This window comes from Prionailurus viverrinus, chromosome B3, assembly GCF_022837055.1.
Source record: "Prionailurus viverrinus isolate Anna chromosome B3, UM_Priviv_1.0, whole genome shotgun sequence".
Lineage (NCBI taxonomy): Eukaryota > Metazoa > Chordata > Mammalia > Carnivora > Felidae > Prionailurus > Prionailurus viverrinus.
In genome coordinates, this window is record NC_062566.1 from 138,613,541 (window position 1) to 138,632,035 (window position 18,495).

Here is an 18,495-nt window from a genome sequence, read left to right on the forward strand (position 1 = left end):
CGCGGCCTCACCTCGCGCTTGTGTGTTAGGACACGGCTTCTTTCCTTAAGCCTCTCGAACCCGCCTCTGCCAACCTCAGACGTTTCTGCTGCAGCCTTCTCCCCTCTTGGCCATCAGAGAAAGGAAGAGTCCGGGCCCTGCTCCGGATCAGGCTTCGGCTTCAGGGATCACCGTTGGGGCTGGTTTGAGCTTCTACGGAGACCACTCAAACTTTCTCCGCTTCGGCAGTGAGGCTGCCTCCCTTTCTTATCACACATGTGCTCACTGGAGGGGAACTTTTAATTTCCTTCAAGAACTTTCCCGCTGCTCTCGCAGCTCGGCTCGCGGTTTGACGCAAGAGGCCAAGCTTTCGGCCTGTCTCGGCTTCCGACGTGCCCTCCTCACTCAGCGGCCTCATTTCTAGCTCTGACGGTGAGAGACACACGACACTTTTACCTGCACACGTAGAGGCCACCGTAGGGTTAGTAGTTGGCCTGATGTCAATACTGTTGTGTCTCAGGGGCCAGGGAAGCCCGAGCAGAGGGAGGGAGACGGGGGAGCGGCCCGCGGGAAAGCGTCGGAGAGCACAGGACGACGTTTATCAAGGCCACCGACGTTTATCAAGGCCACCGTCTCACCCGGCTGGGGTTCGCGGGGACCCGAACCAATGACAACGGTAACCTCAAAGAGCGCCGGCCACAGATCACCGCAACGGATAAAACAATCGTGAGAACGTTTGAAATCTTGGGGGAATCGGCCAAACGCGACACAGAGACACGAAGTGAGCCAATGGGGTTGGGAAAACGGTGCCGACAGACTTGCTCGGTGTGGGGTCGTCACGACCCTTCGAGCGGCAAACGCCACAGCATCTGCAAAGCCCAACAGGGCGCAGAGCGGTAGAACCAGGTGGGACGTATACCCAGACGTGAGATGGCTGCATCAGACCGTGGCTCTGTTTTAATTCTTTGAGGAACCCCCACACCGTTTCCATCACGGCTGTGCCAAATTACATTCTCCCCAACAGCGCACGGGGGCTCCCTTTTCTCCACGTCCTCATTGACACTTGGTAGCTCGTGTCTCTTTGATGACATGTGCTAAGTACTTTAAAAGCGTCATCTTATGTTGAGCTCACTCAGCAACCTAAGAGGGAGAGAATATTATCTTCTAGTGCTGCAGATAACGAAATTGAGGCTCAAAGAAGTGCAGACACATGCCCAGGGCCTTCTGGCTGGAAAGTGGTTGAGCTTAGCCCAGCATCCGGACCTCCAAAAGTTCAGGCCACCTTTCTTTCCACTACCAGATTCTGCCTTCTGATTTAAAAAAAAAAAAAATAACAATGATTTATCCCCAGTCTTCTTCGTTTTAGCAATCGTGTTTCACTGGTGTTTCTGGGGAGACAGATGATCTCGGTCTGCATCATTCCTATAGGTCATCGGTAGGAATCCTGAGTGGAATCCTGAGTAGGTCCGTTCTGGTGGGGGGATGGGTGGAATAAGGGATGGGGACCGAAGACATGTTTCACGATGAGCACAGTGTGAGTCACTACGGTGTGCACCTGAAACTAATATAACACTGTGTGTTCACTATCCAGGAATTAAGATTTTAACACTAAGTACACAAAACTCACCAAGGCGAAGGAGAAAAGATGTTCTGTCCTTTGTCATTTCAGGCGGAGCGTCTCTGCTTCCCCCCTGCACCACCCACTTACACACTTGGAGTAACTCACTATTCCTTCCCCAGGCCCCGGATCCCTGACCCCACTACCCAGTGGAATCAAGATGTCACCTTGCCCAGTATAGATAAGGATGGAATCAAGGGGCTTTGCCACAACCACCCTCTAGCATAACGACACCTGCTATTATTCATGCCAAGGCTCTGCGCTTAGCACTTTATTTTTATCCTATCAGAATTTTCAGGGATTACCGGGAACTGCCTCTGAATTAGACTAGTTCCTGGGGACCCAAAGCATCACTGTGGCCTGCCAGGTGGAAGTTGAGTGATCAGTGAAATTTTATTCAAGTCTATCTCATAATGGGCCCAGTGGTCTCCGAACCCACCTTCCGGTTTTCTCCCAGGTCTTGGGACGCGTAATTGGAATAGACGCACCCAACCAGCGTCAGGACCCCCAAATCGACTCTCGGACCCATGGAGTGGTGTCTATTATGGCGGGAAAGGCCAGCCGGAAGTCACTAGAACTGCCTCTATCTCTGAAAAAAGTACACCAAAAGTCATTCTGTGTTGTTAGTGGAGGGGTTGCAGAGATCCGTGCCAACATCAAGGACTTGAAAGGTGCGGGAGGGAAGATTGCCACAGTATCTTCTTTCAACGTCTATTTGGTCTGAGAAGGACATAGGTGGGTCCTGGAGAATGACAGTAAACCATTATAAACTTAATCACATGTTGGGTCTGATTTGCAGCTGCTTTCCAGGGGTGGTTTCATTGTGGAGCAAATCGACACGCTGATTGATACCTGGTCCGTTACTGTTTAGCTGGTGAATATGCCTTTTTCTCTGTAGCTGTTAGTAAAGACCAACAAACAAATTTGATTTTAGCCTGTAATCCATTACCGTCGCCTGACCTCCGGGGTGTATCCAACTCTCTAGCCACGCCACAATCTTCTCCCTGGGGACTTTGCTTGTCTCTCCCTTACCAGGCCATGATGCTGGTTCATTTACATCAATGATATTCCACGGACCGGACCTGGTGGACAAGGGACACTGGTAAAACACTGGCATGCCAGAGGGTGGGAAATAAATTTCGCAAAGAAGTCAGGGGCCTTCCACCTCAGGGAAAATTCTAGTTCAGTCATCTGCAGACATGTTGAAATATTTTTTTATCTGTTACCTCCAATCTATGGGAAAGAAACCCAACTTCTAAAGAACCTCTTTGGATTTTGGAAGTAACATATACCTCATTTGGGCATGCTATTTTTAAATGTTTTCACATTTCTTTATTTTTGAGAGCGAGAGAGAGAGGAAGAAGGGTAGAGAGATGGAGACAGAAGCTCTGAACCCATGAGCTGTGCGATCATGACCTGAGCCAAAATCGGGAGTCAGATGCTCAACCAACTGAGCCACCCAGGTGCCCCTGGGCATGCTGTTCTGCCTTATTTATTGAGTGACCTAAAAGTCTGCTAGTTTGAGTGGGGCCCAGAGCAAGAGAAGGCTCTGCAACAGGTCCGGGCTCCCACAGGAGTTGCTCTGCCCCTTGGGCCATATGATCCAGCAGGGCCCATGGTACTCAAAGTGTCAGCAGCGGAGAGGGATGCATTCAGAGATGTTAGCAGACCCTCGTAGGCGAATCACAGGGCAGATCGTTAGAAATTTGGAGCCAATTCCTGCCGTCCTCTGTGGATAACTGCTTTCCATTTGAGAGTAACTGAGAAACGATTTTTGACTTGCTACTGGGATTTCATAGTGATTGAACTCTTGACCACGGGCAAACTAGTTACCCCGTGACTGAGCTCCCCACTGCGGGCTGGGTGCACTCTGACCCATAAAGCCTTGAATTTGGGCATGCACAGAAGTGTTCCACCATCAGATGGAAGTGGGGTATAGACGTTCAGTTTCAGACAAGACCTTAAGGCAAAATTAAGTTGCCCGAGGAAGTGTCTCAGATGCTCGTGGCCTCCGTCCTTTGTCGTCTTTTCTCTCTCAGTCTGTATTTATGGCCTCGTGGGGAGTTCCCATGAACTCCTGGGAGTTTATAGAATGTTTATAAGCCATGCTGGTTTATAGAATGTTCTCATGATACACAGGTACCATCCAAAGATGGACAGCTACAGTCCTATAGCCCTGTTCTGGGACAGCCCTGAAGACCAGTAGTGAAGAGAAAGCCTACCAATGGGCAGAATTTTGGCTGTTCGTCTTGTCTGGAAGGGGAGATGGCCAGAGATACAGGTCTATATTGATTTATGGGCTCTGGCTAATGGTTTGGCTGGGTGGTCAGAGAACTGGAAGGAATATGATTGAAAAATTGGTGACGAGAAGGTCTGAGGAAGAAATACGTGGTTAGACCCTTCCGGTTCGGTATGGAGCGTGAAGATGTTCATGTCCCATGTGAGTGGTCATCAAGGTCATCAGAGGGTGACATCGGCAGGGGAAGGTTTTATTAGCCAGGTAGACAAGATGACCCATTTGGCAGGTGTCAGCCAGCTTCCCTCCCCGGCCACACTTGTCAGTGTGTTGCAGGCTCGTGAAGAAAGCAGTTGCGTTGGAAAGGATGTAAGTTATGCATGGCCTCAGCATCATTGACTTCCACTCTCCGAGGCCAGCCACCTATGGGCACTACTGAGTCCCCAATTCATTGACAGCAGAAACCAACTAGGTCCTGATACAGTCTGTCCCCGGGGGAGGGAGGTCATCCAACTACCTGGAGACAGATTGATTCCAATGGACCACTCCCCTCAGGGAAGGGGGTAGCACCTGGTTCTTCCTGGAGTAGACACCTATCACAGATATGAATTTGCCTTCCCTGCCCTCAGCGCTTCTGCCAAAGGGAACATCCGTGGACCTACAGAATGCTCGCATTATTGACACAACAATGATTCCGTTGAGCTGGATATTGAGCCTGCCATCTGGCCACCCGAGCTCCCCGTGGTGCTGAATCAACACGCGGAGAAGGGGGCTACTGTACTGGCTGGGGTGACGGAGGCTGACTACCAGGGAGAAATTGGGAGGCAACATGCCGGGGGTAAGGAGGAGTATGCCCGGAATGCAGTTCTCCTTGGTGCTTCGTGTGGACTCCCATGCCCCACGATCGAAGTCAATGACAAGCTTTAATAACCCAGTTCGGGTAGAGGTTCCAACAGCCCAAACTCTTTGTGAGTAAATGCCTAGACTCCTCTGCCGGGCGAAGGGGCATGACTAGCTAAGGTGCTTGCCAAAGGCAAAAGGAATATTAAACGGGTGTCGGAAGGAAGTAATTATGAATGCCAGCTACAATGGTGTAAACGCTACAGAAATGATGGCAGTAATACTTACCAATACTTACTCCTTATTTTGTATATTCAACATATATTTTATATGTGGTACATATTAGGTCTAAAATTTCGAATCTGCATTTTGAATATATGCATCTGTCCATGCATTGTGTTTCTCTGCTTCTCTCCTCTCCTCTGCTTCTCTACTCTCCAACGGCAATAGTAGTTGACTTTCTGGCTCAGTAGTTCGGTCACAGGATTTAAAAAGGAGGGCGGGTGCCCCTCCGGTCCCCAGCTCCTGGCCACGGGCGTGCGTTCGGCTGGGTGGTGAAGGATCCAGGACTGTGCAGGGTGCTCCCACCCGTGGGTATAGGTCCCAAACCATGGTTCTCAACTGCGACGTGAGCCAAGCCCGCCATTTGAGGGGGGCGTTAGAGAAGACCAGTGTGACAAAACATGTGGGAAAGCATTTGTCTTCATTCAGTGAGGCCGTGCGTCCCTGGTGTTGCTAAGAGCTGTGCTCGTGGATCCCATTCAATCCGTGACCCGAAGCTGTTTCTGGCTCAGGCCTTGTCAACACCACACCACCGGCAGAGGTGATTGTCAAAATCCCAGGTCATAGGCTTGTGCGATTATGCTTTTAGATAGTAGTGTCCAAAAAAAGTTTAATTACCCATGCATAGAACAGTTGCCCTCGTTTAAACGCCTGTCATTTAGGCTTTCTTTCTTTCTTTCTTTTTTTTTTTTTTGGCCACCCTCCTCTCCCTACTCGCTGCCAGGAGGATGGAGAGGAGGGAATTGATTCATCATAAATGCTGGGCTTACTTATGTTTGATTGGATCAAGAGAGCACAGTATCAACCGCTGCAGGTTGGGTGCCCCGGATGTATCCTCTAAGTGGAGCTCTGTGTACAAGAGATTTGTTGAGAAATGTTCTCAAAATCAATACATCCGCATGGGGGCAAGGAACCGGCAGTGGACAGTGGGATAGGTCAAGTTGTCCTGCAGTTGCGAAGGCTTCAGGCAATCGTCACGTGGAGCTTGGGAGCTGGGATGGCCTTTCAGAGCTGGCCCGCACTGGGGGGAAGGGAGCGAGAGCTCGATACATCTGTATTGATCAGTCACTGGATGTGGATTGCCTCAGAAAGGGGGCTTTGACCTTGGGCAAGGAGGTTCTCTTCGGCCAAGGGCACTGGTAGAAGTGAGGGGTGGGGACTCCGCCGAAAGCCCTCAGCTACCAACACGCCCACCAGCGGGGGAAATGGACATTTCAGTCCCAAATACTATCCAATACAGCACATCCCTGGCGTCACTTGCTTCACATGACAAGTTCTAAGAGTAACTCCTCTAGGATTCTAAGGGCCTCTTCTCCTGGGAAGCCTCCCAAAGGGAACATCAGTGGGATAAACTTACAGCCCTGCGGCTACAGCGGACTTTGAGGCCACGGCGGATATTCGTTGTCTCCCACTTCTCCGACCCACTCAAGGTCTCTCTCGTCCCTGTAGTACCTGTAACAGTCTAGGTGGCTTACAGGAGGGGAGACCCGGACCCTCATCCCTGAGGGGTCCAAAGCCTGGCTCACCGTGCCCTGCTCAGGACACGGATGCTGCACCTGGCCAGTCACCAGCAAATTGGGCAAAGGCGTAACAAGAGGTGCCCAGGAATAACCCAGGTGCCGAGTATGTTTCTTGCTGTTCCCATAATTTAGTTGAAACCCTATCTTCTCCTGTCAGAATGGTGACTCTTCCTCATCTACTGGTCCCTTTGCATGAAGAGACTGCACTGACCGGGCGGGTTGATGGGGGCAGTGGTGAGTGGAGGGCCTCGGCAAAGCTTGCCTCTACAAAAGCAGTGATAGCATTGGACGATATTGTCAAAACCAACCATGTCAGGACTCTGGAAATTAACCAAAGGCATATAACAAATGGAAAGACATTTATTCAAGGAAAGGTGCCAAACCTTTGTTGACAATGATGGAATTTGCGCCGTTTTAACATGAGGCTGCGCCCACCGCCTTCTCCCCAGACTGATGCGGTAGCCTGAAGACCAGCAGTCTTCCCGCTGCTGGAGAGAGTTGATCTAATTTGGAGCTTCGGAGAAAAGCCCCTTGTCCGGGGGCGCCGTCAAAAGCAATTGCCATCTCTCTCGCAAATAATCAAGGAAGGCCAATATCACCGCTGCCTGAGGCTGTAATACTGATTTGGGAAAGCGGCAGACTAGTCAAAAATTTAAGAGAGAGAGATCTGAGGAATGGGCCCCACAAATTCCTGGGGATCTGGAAGGCTCCACCTGTGTGTGTACAGGGAAGACGGGAGAGGGCCCGGTTGGCTACCTGTCCCTGGCTGACCACGGGGCCCTGCACGAGCAGGCGGTAAAAGTCAGGACAGACGTGCAAAGTGCCTGGACTTTGAACGTGTACCTCCCTCCGCCACAGGCTGAAACCTTACTGGCTCAGGGAATTTAAGCAAAGTCTCTGACCAGCTGTGGGCTGACTACTAAGCTACCCTCACCCAGGGCCAGTTTATAGGAAGCTGGGTTTAACGAGGGAGCCAAGAATTTTAAAAAGCATAGATGTTAGTATTTACACACTGGAGAGGAGATAGACTCTAATAATTCATCCAGGAAATTCACTAAACAAATACATAAATGCGGCAACAACCCTAGGGGGAGGTAAATCAGAATCCAGATTTGTTATATTACCCAAAAGGTCCACTTTCCAACAAAAATTGTGACACACGCAAACAAACAGAAATGTGCTGCCTCACACGGGAAAGAGGCAATCTCCGGAGACTGTCTCTGAGAAATCCTAGGTGCTGGACTTGGAAGACAAAGGCTTAAAACCATATTCGAAGATCTACAGGAAATTGTTTTTAAAGAATTAAAAAGTACGATAACACTGACTCACCAATTAGAGAACACCAAGGCAGAGATGCAAAGTGTAAAACTAACCAAATGGAAATTCTGGAGGTGAAACGTTTAATAACTGAAGTGAAAACTTCATTAGAGGGGCTCACTGGCTGATATGAGCTGGAAGAAGACTCAGCAAATTTGAAGATAAAGCAACAGAAACTATCTAGCGTGAAGAACAAAAAGAGACAAGAATGAGGAAAATGAACAGAACTTTAGATATCTCGAGGGACCATCAGCGAAAGGCACAAGTTGTTTTTTTTTTTTTTTAAGAAATAATCACTGAAAATTTCCCAAATTTGATTTCAAAGGCCCATCAACACATGCACACAATTAGGTCAACAAACTCCAGTAGAATAAACAACATAATCCATACCTAGGCACATCATGAAGATTGTAGCCATGAACCATGTCATCACGGATGAAGTCTTGATGCGGTCAGCAACAAAATTTTTCATTATGTACCGGAAAACCACAATCTGATTGTCTTTAAAAACGGTGGAGGTCAGAAGGCATTCGGATGACACAAAGTGCTGAAAGCAAAAAACAAACAGACAGACAGACCAAGAATTTTATATCCAGCACAATTATCCTTCACACTTGCCTAAACATGAGGGCAAAATAAAGACATCCTAGATAAGCAAAGACTGAAGAATTCATCACCAGCAACCCCTGCCTCACTGAAAATACTAAAGGATGTCCTTTAGGCTGAAAAGAAATGATACCAGATGGTAACTTGAATCTACATGAAGAAGTAAAGTACCTATAAAGGTTATTACACAGATTCATATAAATGATATCATAAATGTATTTGACTCTTCCCCTAATTGATGTAAAACAAAAGTTATGAAATGATCATTACACAACTCTGTTGTTGGGCTTTAGCATACAGTGATGTAATTTAGAGGGCAATATTAGCACAGACTGGAGGGAAGGGAAGGAGATCCATGAGAGCTCAGTTTCTGCATTGTATTGGAATTGAGTTAGTATTAATCCCAGATGAACTGTTGTGAATTAAGATGTACATTGTAATCCCAGAACAACCACTAGGAAAGTGATTTTTAAAATATAGTTAAAAGAAGGGTGCCTAGGTGGCTCATCCGATTAGCCGTCCAACTCTCGATTTTGGTTCAGGTCATGATCTCATGGTTTATGACATTGAGCCCCGTGTCAGGCTCTGCGTGGACAGCATGGAGCCTGCTTGGGATTCTCTCTCCCTCTCTCTCTGCCCCTCCCCAATGCTCTCTCTCTCTAAATAAATAAACTTTAAAGCTAACTAAATAAAATATAGTTAAAAGAATGACAATAATATGCAAGACAATATCTATTTAACACAAAAGAATGAAGTAATAGAGGAACAAAAGAGACAGGAGACATATAGAAAACAAATAGCAAAATGGCAGACACATATGGAACCATACCAATAATTACATTCAATATAAATAGAGTAAACACTCAAAAAGCAGGGATTGTCAGAATGTAAAAACAAAAACAAATAAAACCAGGATCCAACGTTATGCTGTCAACAATAGGTAGAAACTTGAGCTTCAAAGGTTGAAGGTAAAAATATAGAAAAGAGACACCAAGAAAACAGTAACTATAAGAAAATTGGGGCAACTATATTTATATCAGAAAAATAGACCTTTAAGACACACAAAGGTGTGCCTGAACGGCTCAGTTGGTGAAGCGACCGACTCTTGGTCTCGGCTCTGATCATGATTTTGTGGTTTGTGGGTTCAAGCCCCACATTGGGCTCTGCGCTGACCGCATGGAGCCTGCTTGAGATTCTCTCTCTCTCTTTCTCTCTCTCTCTCTCTCTCTCTCCCCCCCCCATCCCTTCCCCACTTGTGCTCTCTGTCTCAAATAAAATAAAGTTAAAAAAAGTATCGATTAATGAAGAGGACAGAACAATCCTAATCTTTTATGTGCTTTCCTAACAGAGTTTCAAAATACGTGAAATGCAAGCTGATATATCAGGATGCAAAGAGAACAGGTCATGCCCACTTACAGTGGGAGGTGTCGGCATCACTTTTAAATAATCAAGAGGACAAGCAGACAGAAGGTCAGCAAGGAGAGAGAAGCCACGCAGCAGCCATGGGCACACACATGGGTCTTCTCAAACGCACATGCTGTATTCTCTAAGACCGTCTTCGAGGCCACAGCACGTGTTTGTGGTGAATTTTTAAAAACTGAAATCATACAAAGTATGTTCTCCAGTTACAACAAAATTAAATTAGAAAACAACAGAAGGAACTTTGGGAAATACACGGAATTTTGAACGGCATGGAAACAAAACCCCAACCTATCAAAATCTTCCAGACGCCGTTAAAGGAGCACGTGCAGCTTAAATGCCCATGCAAGGGAAAAAGAAAGATCTCGAATCAAGGATCTGATCTTCTGCCTCAAGAAGCCAGAGCAGGAAGCATGACCCAAACCCAAGGCAGAAAAGAAAGAAACAATAAAGATTAGAGTGGAGGGGTGCCTGGGTGGCTCAGTCAGTTAAGAGTCCAACTTCGGCTCAGGTTATGATCTCGTGGTTTGTGGGTTTGAGCCCCGCATCAGGGTCTGTGCTGATGGCTCAGAACCTGGAGCCTGCTTCGGATTCTGTGTCTCCCTCTGTCTCTGCCCCTCCCCCACTTGCGCTCTGTCTCTGTCTCTCAAAAAGAAATAAAGACTTAAAATTTTTAAAAATAAATAAAAGGATTACAAGGAAATATTACAAACAGCTCTATGCCAACAAGTGAGGCAACTAAGGAAATGGGTAAATTAAAAAACAAAACAAAAAAAAAGAAAAGAAAAAAAAGAAAAAACAAAACAAATCACCAAAATTTACTGTAGAAAAAATAGAAAATCTGAATACGCCTATAATAAGAAAAAAAAAACTGATGAGTATCTTAAAGTCTTCCCACAAAGAAAATCCCAGGGCCAGATGGCTTCATTGGTGAATTCAATCAAACATTTAAAGAAGAAATAACATCGGGGGAGCCCACATCTCTCAGTCAGTGGAGCTTGTGAATCTTGATCTCAGGGGCATGAGTTCGAGCCCCACTTTGGGCATAGAGATTACTTAAAAAAATAAAATCTAGGGCACTTGGGTGGTTCAGTCGGATGAATGTCTGACTCTGGCTCAGATCATGATCTTACTGTTTGTGGGTTCGAGCCCCACATTGGGCTCACTACCTGCTTTGGATCCTCTGTCCCCCTTTCTCTCTGTCCCTCCCTTGCTCATGATCTCTCTCTCTCTCTCTCTCAAAAATAAATAAATATTTTTAAATTTTTTAAGAAAATAAAATCTTAAAAAAAAACAAAGAAGAAATAACTTCAATATTCCATGAAGTCTTCCAGAAAAGAGAGGAGGAAAGAACACTTCTCAACACATTCTAAAAAAAAAATTTTTTTTTAATGTTTATTTACTTTTGAGAGAGAGAGAGAGAGAGAGAAAGCAGGGGAGGGGCAGAGAGAGGGAGACACAGAATCCAAAGCAGGCTCCAGGCTCTGAGCTGTCAGCACAGAGCCTGATGCAGGGCTTGAACTCACGGACTGTGAGATCATGACCTGAGCCAAAGTCAGATGCTTAACTGACTGAACCAGCCAGCCACCCCATAAACACGTTCTTTGAGGTCAATATTACCTTGGTTTACCAAAGCCAGACAAATACCTCACAAGAAAATAAAACGACAGACCAATATCATTCATGAATATAGGCACAGACATCCTCAGCAAACTATCAGTGAAGCGAATTCAGCAACATATACAATGGATTAGGTACCGTGACCAAATGAGATTTATCCCCGGAATGCAAGGCTGGACTAGCATCCAAAAGTCAATGAACGTAACGCCCCAAATTAATAGAATAAGGAAGAAAATCCACATGACCATCTCAAGGAGATACAGAAAAAGCATTTGACAAAATTCAGCACGTTTTCATGATAAACAAACACATGAAATAAATGAGAACTTCATCAGCCTGAAAAAGCACATCCACCCAAATCTTATAACGAAGGTCACGCTTGATAGTAATAGGACGGATACCTTCTCCCTAAGACCAGCGACAAGGCAGAGACTCTCACTCCTGCCACTTCCAGTCAGCATTGTGCTAGAAGCCTTGGACAGTGCGATCAGATATAATAAAGAAATAAGAGACATCCAGGTTGGGACAAAGGAAGTAAAACTGTCTTTATTCCAGATGACATGTTCTTATAGGCAGAGAGCCTGAAGGACTCCACCAAAACTCTATTATAATTAATAAAAAATATCCAGCAAGGATCTAGGAAAGAAAATCAAAATACAGAAATCAATCCCAGAAATACAGAAACAATCCCAGTCCAGCAGCATCAAAAAGAAGAAAATATTCAGGAATAAATTTCGTATAAGAAGCGTGAGACCTGTATGGTTGGAAACTACAAAATGTTGCTGAAGGAAATTAAAGAATGTCTAAATGAATGGAGACACTTCATGCTCATGGATTAGAAGATCAATATTGCTAAAATGGCAATTCTCCCCCAAATTGATTTATAGCGTTCACACCGTCCGTATCAACATCCCAGCAGGTTGGGGTTTTTTTTTTTTTTCACTGAAATTGACAAGCTGATCTTAAAATTTATATGGAAACGAAAGGAGAGCAGAAAGGCGAAAATAATTTTGGGGAAAAAAAAGAACACCATGGGAGGACTTGACTTTCACTTTCCAACTCTGAAATTCACTATGAAGTTTTGTGGCTCGAGACAGTGTTAAACCAGCGTAAGAACAGACACAGAGACCAACGGAACAGAACAGAGAGGGGGCGCCTGGTGACCCGGTTTAGCGTCTGACTCTTGATTTTGACTCAGGTCATACATAATCTCACGGTTCGTAGGCTCAAGCTCGCTGAGTGTGCAGCCTGCTTGGGATTCTCTCCCCGCCTCTCTCTGCCCCTCCACCTGCTCATGCTTTCTCTCAAAATACATAAACTTAAAAAAAAAAAAAAGAGGGGCGCCTGGGTGGCGCAGTCGGTTAAGCGTCCGACTTCAGCCAGGTCACGATCTCGCGGTCCGTGAGTTCGAGCCCCGCGTCAGGCTCTGGGCTGATGGCTCAGAGCCTGGAGCCTGTTTCCGATTCTGTGTCTCCCTCTCTCTCTGCCCCTCCCCTGTTCATGCTCTGTCTCTCTCTGTCCCAAAAATAAATAAACGTTGAAAAAAAAAAAAAATAAAAATAAAAAAAAAAAAAAAAAAAAAAAAAAAGAATTGAGAGCCTGGGGATTAGTCCTCATGTTTACAGTCAATTAATTTTCCGGGAAGGGATCGGCTTTCAACAAAGGGTGCTGGGACTTTGGAGCAGCCACACACGGAAAGATGAACTCGGATTTTCACACGGCGGACAAAAATCAACTCAAGATGGGCTGCAAACCGCTGTAAGTACTGAAGCTGTAAAAAGTTTAGAGGAACACGTAGTAGAAAATCTCGATCGCCTTGCGTTAGGCAAAGGTTTTCTGGATTCAACATCACAAGCACCTTCTATGAAAGAAACAACTGATACATTGAACCTCATCAAAATTGAAAATGTGTACGCCTCAAACACCATCATTAGGAAACTGAAAAGACAAGCCATAGATTGGCGGGAAAGATTTGCAAATCGTAGATCCAATCAAAGGACTTGTATCCGGACTACGGAGAGAACTCAACAAGAAGACAAACATCCAATTAAAAAATGGGCAGAAGGTGTGAATAGGCATTTCACCAAAGGAGATAAACAAATAGTCAATAAGCACTTGAAAAGATGCTCAACATCATTAGTCATTAGGGAAATGCAAATTAAAAACCACAATGAGATAGCACTTCACGCACGCTAGAATGGCTGTAATTAAAAAGAGAGACAATAACAAATGTTAGTCGGAATGAGGAAAAACGGGCCCCCTCACACACGGCTGGTAGAAATCTAAAACGACGCAGCTACTTTGGAAAGTGGCGCTGCGTTTTCGGAAAAAGTTAAACGTCAATTACCGAACGACCCGCCACTTCCACTCCTAGGTGTTGACGCAAGGGAAATAAAAACACAAGCCCGCACAAAACCTGCGTGTAAATGTTCACAGCAGCTTAATTCCCAATCGCCCCAAAGTGGAAACAACCCAACGTCCATTAGCTGGTGAATGGGTGAAGCCCATGTGGTCTCTCCCTCTCTCCCTCCCTCTCTCTCTCTCTCTCTCTCTCTCTCTCTCTCTCTCTCGGCCACGGAATGCTACTCACCGATAAAAAGGACCGAATTTGCTGCTACACGCTACGGTGGGAAGGAAGCTGGACAACCTATCAGGCAACGGAGGCCAAAAGACCACGCGGCGTACGATTTCCTTTACGTGACATGCCCAGAAAAGGAAAATCTGTAGAGACAAAGTAAATCCGCGGCCGCCCGGGGTTGAAGGTTGTGATGGGGATGAAGTGTGGACGTGGACAAAAGATCTCACCGAGAGGACGGAAACGTTTTGAAACTCGGCTCTGCTGACGGTCGCACAAGTCAGCAAATGTAGCGAAGTTTGTGACTCACGGACTAAAAGTGGTGAATTTCACTGACGCGCTGGAGCCGTTATCATCAGGTTTCTTGGGACTGGCAGCAGGACCCCCCCTTCGAGAACCAGGACCGTAATCACAGGGCCCGGGGTTGCCGGAATGGGTCATCTGCTCTCCAAACGGGGCCACGGAGTGATTATAAGCAGGACGTTATTTTGTTTTTAACGCTTGTTTATAGAGAGACAGAGACAGTGCGAGCGGGGGAGAGGCAGAGGGAGGGAGACACAGAATCGGAAGCAGGCTCCGGGCTCCGGAGCTGTCAGCACAGAGCCCAACGAGGGGCTTAAACTCACGAACCGTGAGATCATGACCTGAGCCGAAGTCGGACGCTTAACCGACTGAGCCACCCAGGCGCCCCCATAAGCAGGGCATTCTTACTTCCGTCCGTGCTTGGTTTCTGGACCCGTATACTTTCCCTGCTGGGGACAGAACACCGTATAATGGTGCTGCATTTGGGGTGTATTTGTCCCGGAGGATAGCACCCCTCTCTTGCAGGGTGCTGCCTTCGAGCAAGCATCTAGCTGTGCCTCTAACAAGCCATCCTACCGCCTGTGTCCAGCAGCTGCGGGAGAACCTGGTCTCTGACGGGACCAGTGGATTCCGTGGCCAGGCCCGCTCTGCCGCGTCTCCTTTGTTGCGATTTTCTGTGGGCTCCCGTGTCGGCGGATCGAAGACTCCGCAAACCTTCAGACGGGGTGAGGGGGGGTGGGGCCGGCTGAGGCTGTGTGGCCAGGAACGGCAAACCTCTTCCTGGGCGTGACGTTTAGTTTTATGTGTCGACTTGGAGGGTGTCTTGGGTTGAGATCAACATCGAAATTCGTGAGCTCCGGGGCGCCTGGGTGGCCAGGCCACGATCTCGCGGTCCGTGACTTTGAGCCCCACGTCAGGCTCTGGGCTGATGGCTCGGAGCCTGGAGCCTGCTTCCGATTCTGTGTCTCCCTCTCTCTCTGCCCCTCCCCCGTTCATGCTCTGTCTCTCTCTGTCCCAAAAATAAAATAAACGTTGAAAAAAAAAATTTTAATAAAAAAAAAAAAAAAAAGAAATTCGTGAGCTCTGAGTAAAGCAGATGGATCACCAGAGCAGGGGTGGGCCCCGTCTGATCAGTGGAAGACCCCTCTTGAACAACAAGATCAGCCTCCTGGAGCAAGAGGATATTCTCCAGCAGACTGGCTTCCACTATTCGTCTGCTCCCTTGGGTGCCCAGGGTCTCCAGGCGGCCGGCCTTGGGCTGGCACTGCGCACTGGATCTTCCCCGTCCGAGCCTACCAGTCCCTGTTGCCAATGTGGGCTTGCCCGCACCATCACCACGCGAGCCCATCCCGCATAACGAGCCTCTCTGCGTGTAGACATACCCTCTCGGTTCTGGGTCTCTGGAGACGGCTAATATGCTGCAGGTGCATCAGCTCCCGTCAAGACAAAACGCTGCCTTGCCCGGGGCTCTGCAGTCGCTTTGCCACCAAGTGGCTGATGGAGACCATCAAAGGATATGCCATCAGGAGTTCGGCGTCGGCCTCAGCGGCCGGCAGGTTGGACCTTCAGCCGTGGTCAGTGGGAGGCCCTGCTGGGGGGCCCGTGGCTACTCTGGGCCACGTTCCCCTGGGTCACGACAGAGGCTGGCTGCCTTCAGCCGGTCCAGTCATCGTGTGTCCTCAGGCACGCGTTTGCTTCTCCTCTCGTAGATGTCCCAGGAGGTGTCCTCCCGCCACCCCGAGCTCTTCCCATACCCTGTCCTCTCTGCCCCCGGGGCTCTTCCTCCGACCCCCGCCTTGCCAGTCTCCTTGTCGCTCCCTTTGCGGGTCTTCGAGAAGCCGGCCGAAGTGCTTGCCCGGTGCTCGAGGGTCCGTGTGTATTCCAGCCTCCAGCCGCTGGTTTTTCCGTACAAAGTGGGTGACGGGGTGGGGTGGGGGGGCACCGCCCGAAGCTCGGTCCTGCGGGCAGACCGCGCCTACCACTGCTTTAAGTCACAGACCGTGGGAAAGTCACAGAAGGACTGTGGAAAGTCACAGAAGGTGTTAGCTTCCACCTGCTGTGTCCTCCCTCTCCTGGGACACGGGCTCTGGAGCCCCGCGCCAGCACGTGAGAAGCCACGCGGGGAGACGGGGCCAGATAGAGGTGCCCAAGGAGCACCAGGTCTTTCGGCCCCCCCCACTGCTTGCCTTCCCGGCCCAGGCGCCAGGCACGTTAGTGAGAGAGCCTTCAAGGGGTCCCGGCTCCCGCCCTGACCCCGATGCGCCAGACCTGCCCACGGTCGAGAATTCGAACTTCCCCAGCTCGGCAATCTTTCCGTGATGTTCTGAGCCAGCTCCTCGGCTCTCTCTGGCCCCCCCCACCAGCTGCAGGAGATGAGAGCCTCTAATTCACACGGTGCTCAGGAGACCCTCTGGTTGTCTTAATTAGCCTTTAATTGGTGATTAACCACCCTCAGCCTGTGCCCGTCTTCCTCCAATGGTTCAGTTGCCCCCAGCAACAGTCAACCAATTCCAGAGCGGCCAGGGCAATCATTTCCCTGCTTCTCCCCGAATACCCGGTGTGCCGAACTCTCCCGGGCGTTCTTCCCGCCGGTCTTAGTTGCCATGTCGGTGGCTATCAATGCTCCCCAAACACCGGTGATAGAGTCCTCACTGCCAGACATCTGGTGGCGGAGCCGGCTCCAAAATCCCATTTCAGAGACCCTCGGAACCCTCTTGGCACTATCTGTTTCGGGCTGGCTTCCCCGGTGTTCAGTCTCTGAGAGGAAGACTCGGGCGCACGAAGTCTATCAGGGAGAGTCCTTGGGAGCCAACCTACCGGGAGGGGCTGCAGGAAGCGGGGTGCGGCAGAAGTTGGGGTGTCACGGCCAAGGCCTCAGTGCGTCCCACGGGGGTCCGTGCGCCTGGGATGGCTCGTCAAACACGATCCACGTTAGGGAAAGGGCGCCAAGCCTTTCTATCCACACCGCCTGGTCGTTAGATACGGACAGCCCCCTGCCCGGCAAGGAAGGTGTGACCTTGGGCGAGGCAGGCCTTTTTGGACGAAGGCAGTCCCCAGAGAGGACTCCGGGGGCAGCTGTATGCCACCAACAGTGAGCAGCTGGGGGGTGAGGGGCCCCCGCCCTGGGGGGATGATTCTCCTGGAGAGAGAATCTAGACGCGCACCATAGCACCTACATCAACGGTGAGCTTTCTCGAGGCATCTGATGTTCCATTAAAGCCCGAGTTTGGACTCTGGGATAGAGACCCAAGAGATAGTGCGTTCCGGTAACTGCCTGGAAATATGAGAAGAAACAATCCTAAGATCACCATCTGGGTGGCTCAGTCAGCTGAGTGTCTAGCTCTTGGTTTCGGCTCAGGTCACGATCTCATGGTTCGTGAGAGATCGAGCCCCATGTCCGGTGCTGTGCTGATTGCAAGAAGCCTGCTTAGGATTCTCTCTTTCTCTCTCTGCCCCTCCCATGCTTGCATTTTCTCTCTCTCTCTCTCTCTCTCTCTCTCTCAAAATAAATAAATAAACTTAAAAACAATGTATTGGGGCGCCTGTGTGGCTCCGTCAGTGAAGTGTCCGACTTCAGCTCAGGTCATGATCCCGTGGTTGGTGAGTTCGAGCCCCGCGACGGGCTCTGTGCCGACAGCTCAGAGCCTGGAGCCCACTTCGGATTCTGTGTCTCCCTCTCTCTCTGCCCCTCCCCCAATCATGCTCTGTCTCTCTCTCTCTCTCTCTCAAAAATACACATCAAAAAAATTAAAAATAAATTAAACATGAAAAACGTATTAAAAAATATGCTTCCCAGGGGCACCCAGCTGGCTCCGCTGGAAGAGCATGTGACTCTTGATCTCAGGGTCATGAGTTTGAGCCCCATGGTGGGTGTAGACATTACTTAAAAATAAAACCTTAAAAGAAAATATATGCTTCCGGAAGGTTGTTCTGACAGCCCGACCTGCTTGCTTTGGGGAGCCATTCAGGTCTTGGTGGGGCTGTCAACCACAGATCCCTGCTCCCTCTCCAGCTGGACAATCACTAGGGCTCATTTCCTAAGCTTGTGTTGATCTACAGGGACAGAAAGAAATCAGATCCTTCCCACCGGCGTCGTTAACCTGATACATATGAGCCCGGAGTTCCTAGAGGAGGCGTCTATAGTAGGAGGGGAAAACCAGGGAAACCGATAGAGAAGCAG

At 48.7% G+C, this 18,495-nt stretch overlaps 1 long non-coding RNA gene across 1 annotated transcript; it reads right to left on the reverse strand.

Annotated features, from left to right (window-relative positions):
• Positions 1 to 1,952: 1,952 nt before the first annotated feature.
• Positions 1,953 to 14,472, reverse strand: LOC125168442 (uncharacterized). Its single transcript, XR_007153140.1, has 3 exons — positions 14,028 to 14,472; positions 8,183 to 8,339; positions 1,953 to 2,679 (listed from the first exon to the last, which is right to left on the reverse strand). It is a non-coding gene; the product is annotated as an uncharacterized LOC125168442 (long non-coding RNA).
• Positions 14,473 to 18,495: the final 4,023 nt, after the last annotated feature.